This window comes from Prionailurus bengalensis, chromosome C2 (assembly GCF_016509475.1).
Source record: "Prionailurus bengalensis isolate Pbe53 chromosome C2, Fcat_Pben_1.1_paternal_pri, whole genome shotgun sequence".
Taxonomy (NCBI): domain Eukaryota; kingdom Metazoa; phylum Chordata; class Mammalia; order Carnivora; family Felidae; genus Prionailurus; species Prionailurus bengalensis.
In genome coordinates this window covers 1154015-1163365 of record NC_057350.1, presented here as the reverse complement: position 1 = coordinate 1163365, position 9351 = coordinate 1154015, and positions in this window count along the sequence as shown.

Genomic DNA, 9351 nt, shown 5'->3' with positions numbered 1-9351 from the left:
CTTGCGATGGCGCGTGCGTGGGCGGTCACACACCCTGGTGCATCTCATCCCTCAGAGGCAACGAGAAAGCCCTGAGAAAGCAAGTAGGAGGCCTCGTGGTGAACTTGAGGAAGGCTCTGTGGTGTCATTCACACTCGCATGCCGCACTGGAAACGGCCGCCCCAGGGGACTCTGGGGCCTGCGGTGCAGCCGGGCCATCTGACGGACCGGACCGTACCTGAGTCCTTTATGGCTTGTCCCCGCACACCCGCCCCGAGGAGGCATGCCCTTGCTTATTTCCTGAGGGCGGTGCAGGTAGGATTCTTTAAGATGCTATCTAGCTGCAATCTACTAAAAGTTTAGAAAAAAGGTTGTCAAGCCACGCACTGGTCCCTGCCACTGCAAACGGTCCCAGGGCTGAAATCAATACCCGTCCTCTCCTTCCTCCACCCCCCTTTCTGGATTGGTCTCCTTCAGCTAGAAGTGTGGCCAGTCGGATTTGTTTGTCCTGAGGAATGGAACCCTTGGTTGCCTTGCCCTGGAGGGGTCATGATTGCTGCAATTGTCCGTTCGTAGCGTGGACTAAAATGTCCCAGCGAACCTGTCAGTTCCAGATGTTTCCCTCCCTGTCCCCAGTGAGTATCAGCAAACCTAGCCCTTCAGGGTATTTAGGGTTGATTGCCCCTCCTATACAGTAAGTCCATTCTTTGCTTGCTTGTCCAGTGGCGTGGGAAGACTCAGGTGGCTGTATGGTAGTCGCGGCTTCCAGCGAGCAGAGATGCGGACAGAAACGGTCCCCAGTTCTAGCCAGGGAATCGGGACTCCCAACCCAGCACAGCCTATAACAGCACTGGCAGGAAGGAAGCGCTGATCATGCTCACTGACGACAGTGGTGATGGGCACACTTGCTTCTCTGTGGTTCCTGGAGCTTGTATTTGAGGCCCTCGTGACCCAGGGCCACTAACTGATCATGGTTTCAGTACAAACCCTGGATCCTGGGGGACAGTGACCGAATCCTGAGAGGTTCTGGCCCAGAGTGGGCCCCTTAGCTCAGCCATTAACAAGCCTTTCTGTCGTTCTTACTAGGTTGGCTGCTTCTGGGTGATGGGGTCCCGGGTGACATTAGTGAATCCCGTGGTCATGTGCTAACCTTCATGCCTTCTTTACTTTGACATAGGTCTCTTGGCACAAAAAAATGTCGTATGGAATACTGTTTCGATTGTGTAATACAGCATAACAAACCACCTAGACACTGAGTGGCCTAAAAACCACAATTTATTATGATTTACTTTCCTGGGGTTGGCAGGGTAAGATAGTGGGTCTCAGTTGGTCCTTCTTATGGCTGCAGTCATATGGTGGCTGCGCTGGTCCCATCTGAAGCCTTCTTCCCTGAAATGGCTGTACCGCTGGGGCTGCAGGTGAATCTCACTTCCCATGCAGCCCCTACCTGAGGCCAGCTTGGGCTTCCTCACAGCATGGCAGTCCCAGGGTGGTTGGATGTCCACGTATTGGCTGGCTTCCCTGAGAGCAAGCATTCCAAGAGTGAAAAATTGGAAGCCACTTGAGGCCTAGCCCCAGAAACCAGCACAGTGTCACCTCTGTCCTAGTCTGTTGGTCAAAGAACCCACCCAGTTTCAAGGAGAAGGAGCACAGATTTCACCCTTTGATAGGAGGAGTGTCAAAGAATTTGTGGCCATCCTTAATCTTCTGCAGACAGTAGGTCAATAGATTGGGAGCTCTAAGCCACGGGGAAGACAAGGAAAGAAAACCCATGCTAAAGTATCTATAAACTTCTGTAAGGATAAATAACTTTACTTCCAAGGTGGAGGGCGTTTGAGGTCATTGGCCTGCCTCCATGAGGCTGGCTGGTCTCCCCAGGGCACGGTGCCGTACCAGAAACTCGGCATTGGTCTGTGCTGCTGGCAGGCTCGGCACTCAGCAGTGACAGTCACCACATTGGGCTTGATGAGGGGAAGGCCGTGCCCCGAGACTCGTGTGTGCTTTCTTCCCTCTTCTCATGGACACTCTGTTCATGGAACAATGGTATAAGCCGTGGGCTTGGGACTTGTGGAGGACAGAGGCCGGCTGGGACCCACTGATGCGTCATGCTGCCCCCCTAGTGGCTCGGTGCCTCCTTCGCAGGAGACGCTTTTTAGTGTGTGTTAACACCAGACACACGGATCTTCAAGCATCAGGCCTCTTTTGCAGGCCAGCCACATGCCTGTTCTCCCCAAGTTTTTGGTTCTACTTTTCTGATCTTGCTCCTTTTATGTCCTGATCAGCAACGCAAGCCATCTGCGTTGCCGACTCGGAGTCTGTGAATATTTCATATAAAGGGAACGGTTACGTGTTGCGCCCACAGGTCTTCTATTAAGAGGAGGACTTCCCTTCACTGCCCGCAGGGCCAGCCAGAAGGGCTACGATGTGGCAGAGTCCATTTCTGGCACTAACGTATTGTGCTGACGTGTGTGAATTTCGGGCTGGAACGTCCTCCCTCCTCTTGTATTATTTCTCAAGAGAACCTCTATGAGAGCACAAGCATAAGAAGGAAGAGGCACGTGACGGATTTCCAGTCATGACTCCGTGGGCCTGGTAACAGCAAGCTCGTATTGGTGGTCTGGCCACATAGCCTATCCATAAAATATCCCAAAGCACACCAGAAACTGTTTTTCAAACGGGAAAGCACTTTTTTCAAAAAAATGTGTATTTATTTTTGAGAGCGAGAGTGAGAGAGACAGCCTGTAAGTGGGGGGGAGGGGCAGAGAGAAGGATCCGAAGTGGGCTCCGCGCTGAGAGCAGAGAGCCCCATGCGGGGCTTGAACTCACGAACTGTGAGATTGTGACCTGAACGGAAGTCGCACTTGACTGATTGAGCCGCCCAGGCGCCCCTCAAGTGGGAAAACTCTTGAGAGTTTCTCAATGTTGCCTGAGAACACTGAGGGTCCGTACTGCGACACCCACACTAGAATTTACCAGAAACTCTACCGTGTCCTGACGTCCATAAATACCTCTAGACATTGGCTCCGCTGATCACTTGGAACAAGGGCTTCAACCCCTTGTATCCAAGCCTAGCCTTGCTGCGGAGTCCTGGTCTGGGCCCCACCTGAAGCCGGGAGCAGTATTTCCAACTGTGTCTCCAAAATCTAAGGAGGCCTAACAAAACTTCTGCCCCTGTCTTAACGGTAGAAGGCTTAAGGTGCAAGCACTTACTTAGAGGCTGTGCCCTAAATCACTGGACCCCTAAAATCTCATGGGCCCTGAATCCTCACCGGGCTCAGTTCCCACCCAGTGGCACACGCATATCTTACCCGGGATTCTGGGGTCCCGGCCGCTTCTCACTCACCAGATCCAGTGAGTGTGATGTCATCAGCGTTGTAGACCGTGAGGATCAAGGCTCTGGTGAACATATCACAACCAAGAGCAGGCTGATGTTGACCCTGGGCTGGGCTGTGAATGTGCACTGCTGTCTTGGCCATGAAGGCAAGCTGCTGTGACCCGCACGAGGAGGGGAGAGAAGGAGGCACCTTCACACTCGTGTGCCCGGGGCTGAGTTGGTCTGCCCCGGGGAGGGTACCACGCAGTCGCAGGTGGGGGTTCCGCAGTTCTGGTGCCCTACCCTATCCTCCTCCTCCTCCTTGTCATGTGCCCTTTGTCACTAAAACAGAGGCTGGTTTGAGGACTGGAGCCAGTTAATGACGACAGTGGGGTTTGTGCTATTGTGGGTAACCCGTTGGGTAACCTACCGCACATCCGGTGGCTGGACAGGCAGTCAGCACGCAACTAGTCAGGTTGGGTGGGAGTTTGGCCCGGATGCCCTCCAGTGCCGTGGGGTCTCTGCCGTGCTGGCCTGGGCAGACGGCAGGCCTGCCACACAAACCGTTCTGGGTTGCCTTCGTGGCTCTTCGGTGTGGCCTTGGCCCGTCTGTGCCTGAGCTCTCCTCACAGAGGGGCAGCTGCCTTGTCTTCCTTCGGTCCCGTCTTTAGGGCAGCTCTTTCCCCATCAGCCTCAGCCTCCCCTCTCTCCACGCTCTTTCTCAGGCAGCCAGGACAGTCCCAGCCAGCCGGAGAGGTGCCCTTCCTTCCCGGGCTGCCCCACTCTGGGAGGTTCCATCCTGCCGGTTTGTACCCTCCAGCTCACCACCTGCATCAGGGATCTTGAGCTGAAGAGTCAGCACTGGTCCGTGTCACATGGTGAGGATGAGCGTCCCACTCTCCTGAGGTCTCTCACCGTGTCCCACACAGGGAGGACACCAGTGAAGGCTGGCAGTTTGTGAGGGGAGGAACCTCTTGTTCCAAACAGTGTCCTCCTGGTAAGGCAGAACCCACCCTGATCCTCTCCCCACATGGCTAGGGGCTGGGACAGCAGGCATACGTTTTTAGTTCTGTTCACTATCTTCAGGGTGTGTGTTTGTGTATGTGTGTGTGTATGTGCACACTTGTGTATGTTGCATGTGGATGCATATGCGTGTGTGTGCATGCGCGTGTATGGGTGAATGTGGGTGTGTGTGCATATGTATGTGGATGTGTGTGCACGTGTATTATGTTGATGGGTGCATGTGTATGTATGTGTCTGTGCATGTGAATGTGCGTGCATGTAGATGTGTGTATATGTGTATAATGTGGATGTGTATGCATGTGTGGGGATGTGTGGATGTGGCTGTGTGTGTGCATGTGGATATGTGTGTATGTGTGTGTGTATGTGCATATGGGTGTGTTTATGTGAATGTGTATACATTTGCGTGCACGTGTGTACATATATGTGTGTATGTGTTCTTGTGCGTGTATGTATGTGTATGCATATGTGTGGGTGTGTGCATATGGATGTGTGCATGTGTGCGTGTGTGCATGTATGTGTGCATGTGGGTGGGTGTATGTGGATGCATGTGCATGTGTGTGGGGCTGTGTTGCATGCATGTTCATAATATGTGTGCATTGTGTGAGTGTGGGGGGTGCATGTGGATGTGTGCATGTGTGCATGCATGCGCACGTGTGTGGGTGTGTGTGCATATGTGTGCATGTGTGTGCGGATATGCGTGCATGTGGATGTGTGTGCGTGTGTGTGCATGCATGCGTACGTGTGTGTGCATGTATACGTGTGTGCGTGTGTGTGTGCATCTGTGCCTGTGTTGTCTGTTTGGGGGGGACCGTGCTACCACTTTCCTCAGCATGGCATCTGAGCGGTCAGGAGGCCTGCAGCCCCGTTCAGCAGCGTGTTCCTGTGTATAGTGTGCTTTGCGAACACACTTCAGACTTCTGGCTGCACGCAGACTGCCACCTCCATGTCCTCCCCTATGGGAACTCACGGCACGGAGCAGTGGGCCCGCTAGCATCACACAAGGGGCCAGTTTGTCGTATTCTTAGTGCAACCGAGCACCTTTAATTTGCACTTTGGGGGGTTCAGTCTGTCCAGCAGCCCGGGGCAGGGGGGTGATGGGAAGGGCTTCTCCTCTACCGTGGCTTCGTGATTTGGGAGTGGCCCGCTCTCCGGCTCGGTGCGCAGCGTGGCCGTCCCGCTTGAGAGAGCAGGGGGACAGAGAAAGAGAACAAGAACCATGGCATCTTGCGTATGCCCGGCACTCTGTGGTGGTGAAGCCCACCGGTGTCTCTCCAGCCCTGCTCGGAGCAGTTTACAGGCACCTGATGCGAAGTTCACACCAGCAAGGGGAGTGTTACCGGCCCTTTCTGGGATCTTCGGACGAAGACAGGGACGAGTGTGCGGCTCTGCGGGTGGGGCTGTGGTGTGGGACGGCGCTGGAGGCAGGGCCAGCCCTGGGCTTCGAGGCTGTGTGGCAGCTCCTCCGTGGAGCTGCCATCGGCCCTGGGCAGCAGCGGGCATGGGACGTGGGAACACAGATGCAGAGACCCTGCACCACCTCCCTCGATGGCCGAGCTGGAACCAGCAGGAGATGGGGGAGAGGAACCATCCGTCTGAGGTGAGTTAGGTCACCGTGCATGGCACAAAGGAGGGACTGACCTCGGGCCTCTCTGGATGCTGGGTTGGAGGAGGAAGGAACCTGCCTCTGCACCCCTACCAGGTGCCGCTGCTCTGATTTCGCTCACTCTGCCTGGTGTAAGACCCCTGGCCCCCCATCCTTGGGGAGGGCAGTGGCAGGTGCACTGCACCCAAGCCTTCTGATGATTTGCTTTGCTCATGGGTCTGCAAGGTTGTCAACCCCCCCCACGGGCCTGGGGTAGCCTTGTGAGGGGTGGTGTAGAGGGTACTTGGCAGAGGGGCCACACGGAACCTTCGGAGAACCCCATAATTTACATTTTAATGGCTTCTCAACACTTACACTCTTGAATTTCACCTTAAGATCAGAGGTCTTTGCCAGAAAGCAACTAAACCAATAAAGCAGAAAGGCAGTGCAATTGCCAAAAGATGCCATAGATGAAACCTAAGGCGATGTGGGTCCTACAGAAATAAAGTCCTGGAAGGGCTGAGCTGTGCCCGCCCCTTCTCACCTTAATTAGATGTGATTTATATCAACAGAGAACTTTCACGTGACCCTAACTGAAAAACAGCCGACGGGTGAGTCCCCGGTAGGACATTAGATCCGTTTGGCAAAGACAGGCGTCTATAGTACCCCTTGCATCCAACCACCTACCCGGTGGCTCCTCCCTCCGGGTCTGGAAGGTCCACTTTGCCCTTCCGGCCTCCTCCTGCTGGCCCTGAGCACGCAGTGTGCAGGGTGGGGAGGTGGGGGGTGGTTGGAACAAAGACAGCAGTTCTCACTCTAGAGCCTTCCGTGCAGCCACGTGGCAGAGGGGTGGGGTTTCCACGGCCACTTTCCCTGTGAGGAGCTTTCCTAAAGGAGAAGGGAGGCCACCGGCTCACTCCTGGGAGGTGTGCCTGCCAAGTGTCCTTTTAGAGAGAAGGGAGAAGGCCACACGAGACCCTGTGCAGTGCTCTGCTCACAGTGTCCCGGAGACCCATCCAGGAGCCCCCACGGGGAGCAGCCCCCACCTGTCTCTCTGTCTCTGTCTTCTGTTTCTCTCTCCCTCTGTCTCTCCTTCTGTTTCCTTCTGCCTGTCTGCAGTCTCCCCTCCCATCTCTCTCTGTCTCTCTCTCTGTCTCTCTCTCTCTCTCCTTGTCTTTTCCCTCCCCCCCTTCTCTCTGTCTCTGTCTCTCTTTTTTTTTTTTTGGTTTTGCCCCCTGCCTCTCCCTCTGCCTCTGTCTCCATCCCCCTCTCTGCCTCTGTCCCCCCTCTCTGATTCTGCCCCCCTCTCTGGCTCTGTCCCTCCTCTCTGACTCTGTCCGTCTCTCTGGCTGTGTCCCCCTCTCTGGCTCTGGCTCTGTCCCCTCTCCGGCTCTGTCCCTCCTCTTTGGCTCTGTCCCCCACTCTGTCTCTGTCCCCCTTTCTGACTCTGGCTCTGTCCCCCTCGGGCTCTGCCCCCCTCTCTGACTCTGTCCCCCTCTCTGGCTCTGTCCCCCCTCTCTGACTCTGGCTCTGTCCCCCTCTCTGGCTCTGGGTCTGTCCCCCTTCTTTGGCTCTGCCCCCCTCTCTGTCTCTGTCCCCCTCTCTCTGACTCTGGCTCTGCCCCCCTCTCTGGCTCTGGCTCTGTCCCCCTCTCTGGCTCTGGGTCTGTCCCCCTCTCTGGGTCTGTCCACCTCTCTGGCTCTGTCCCCCTCTCTGGCTCTGTCCCCGGCTCTGGCTCTCTCTCCCTGCTGGCAGTGGTGTGTTGGCTCCAGAGCCTGCTGTCTGAACTGGGAGACACAGTCAAGGGCAGCTGTGACTCACCTGCTTTTTCATGTGAAGGCCGAGAGGACATAGGCCACCGACCCGAGTCCCTTGGGGATGACAGCAGCACTGGATGAACCCCAGGCCCCCATCCACAGCCAGACGGTGGAATACAGCCTGCTTGTCAGAGGCTAAAAGCAGGGAGCCCCACCCGGGAAGCTAGTGTCCCGGCAGGTGCCAGCGGAACTCGTGCTAACCTCCAGCACGTTTACCTTTGGGGTGGGAGCCAGATGCTTCCGTGCGTGGTTTGAGCCCATCTCCCCAGCATGGGGATGCCCTCTGTGCCTCCCATAAGGACAGCTTTTGCTGTCCCCCAGCCCCTCATCCCCACAGAGCAGCCTGCTGGCTGTTGTCGATATGCCTGGTTTTAAGGTGATCCGGGAACACGGGAACACAGAAACGGGGCAGCACGCGGTTCCGGAAGCTTAGGACCCAGGGCAGCTGTAAAGTGCAGGTCAGTTTGCCAGCCCCAAAGAAGAGAGTGCCGGGTTGCAGCACTGTTGATGTGTGTGTCCTCTGTCTCGTCGTCCCGTATGCTCGTCTTGGACGCTCCGTGCATGCTCACCTCTCCTTGTGGAGCACATCTCCAGCCTTCGCCGTCATCCAGGCGGGGGCTCCTCACGAGTGTGCTTGGCTAGAGCTTCCCCTCTGCACAGGTGCCACCTCACCTCCCCCCACCCCTGCCCCGTCACGGGCCAGGGACTTGGCCAGTGACGGGTTAGGAGTCGCTCCTTCAGCAAGGGGGGCACAAGGGGAACCCCCCCCCCCCGCCCCGATCACCTTGCCTGATGAAATGCAGTCAGATGCTTCAGCAAGCAAGCAAGCAAGATCAGGTGCACAGCTTTGGATTCCAGCACCACACGGGAGGAACCCTCGGCTGCTGTGTTGGGTGTATTTCCCTGACCAGGGCAGCGGGTGTGGGGACTGGTTTACTTGCTTTGATTTTCACTCCATCACTCTGGCCATCACACAATCTCCTCTGAGCTCAGCAGACCCAGCCGTGCTGCCCCCAGGCCGTGCTTTGTGACAAAGAGGCTGTGGGGAAGGAGGGCAGGCTGGCTGGCTCTAGCCCCCAAGGGTGTGGTCGGGCTGCCTCAGCGGTTTGTGAAGGGGGTGTTACAGCAACCCTGGTTCCCTAGGTTGCCGACTCGCCACCACGTGATCTGTGCCCTTGTGTTCTGGGCTGAGTGTAAGGGGTGGCTGAGGTGACAACGTGAGTTCTCCCTGTGGAAAGCAGGCCCCGCGTGGAGGCAGAGTCCTACTGAGGCCAGCAGATGCCCCACGCTCCAAATCGGGCTCAGATTGACTGCTCCAGACCTCTCTCCGTAGCAGGGGAGGGGAGCCTCTGTAGCTGGGGGTGTTGGGTGCCGCTCACGCCTGGGAAACCTGTACTCCCCGGAGGACTTGGACGACACAGCTGGCCACTGGGACTGCTTTCTGCATGCAACCAGTTCCCCGGCCCTTTTAGCCATCTACTGTGGAGACAAGAAGCCTCCCTGCCCCGACCCCACGCTCCAGCCGGAGATAACATGGCCACCAGCCCCTACTCTCTGGGGTGTGTGTGTGTGTGTGTGTGTGTGTGTGTGAGACAGTCAGGAAGGCTGGGCAGTGTAAGGCTTCCCAGGGCTTGATC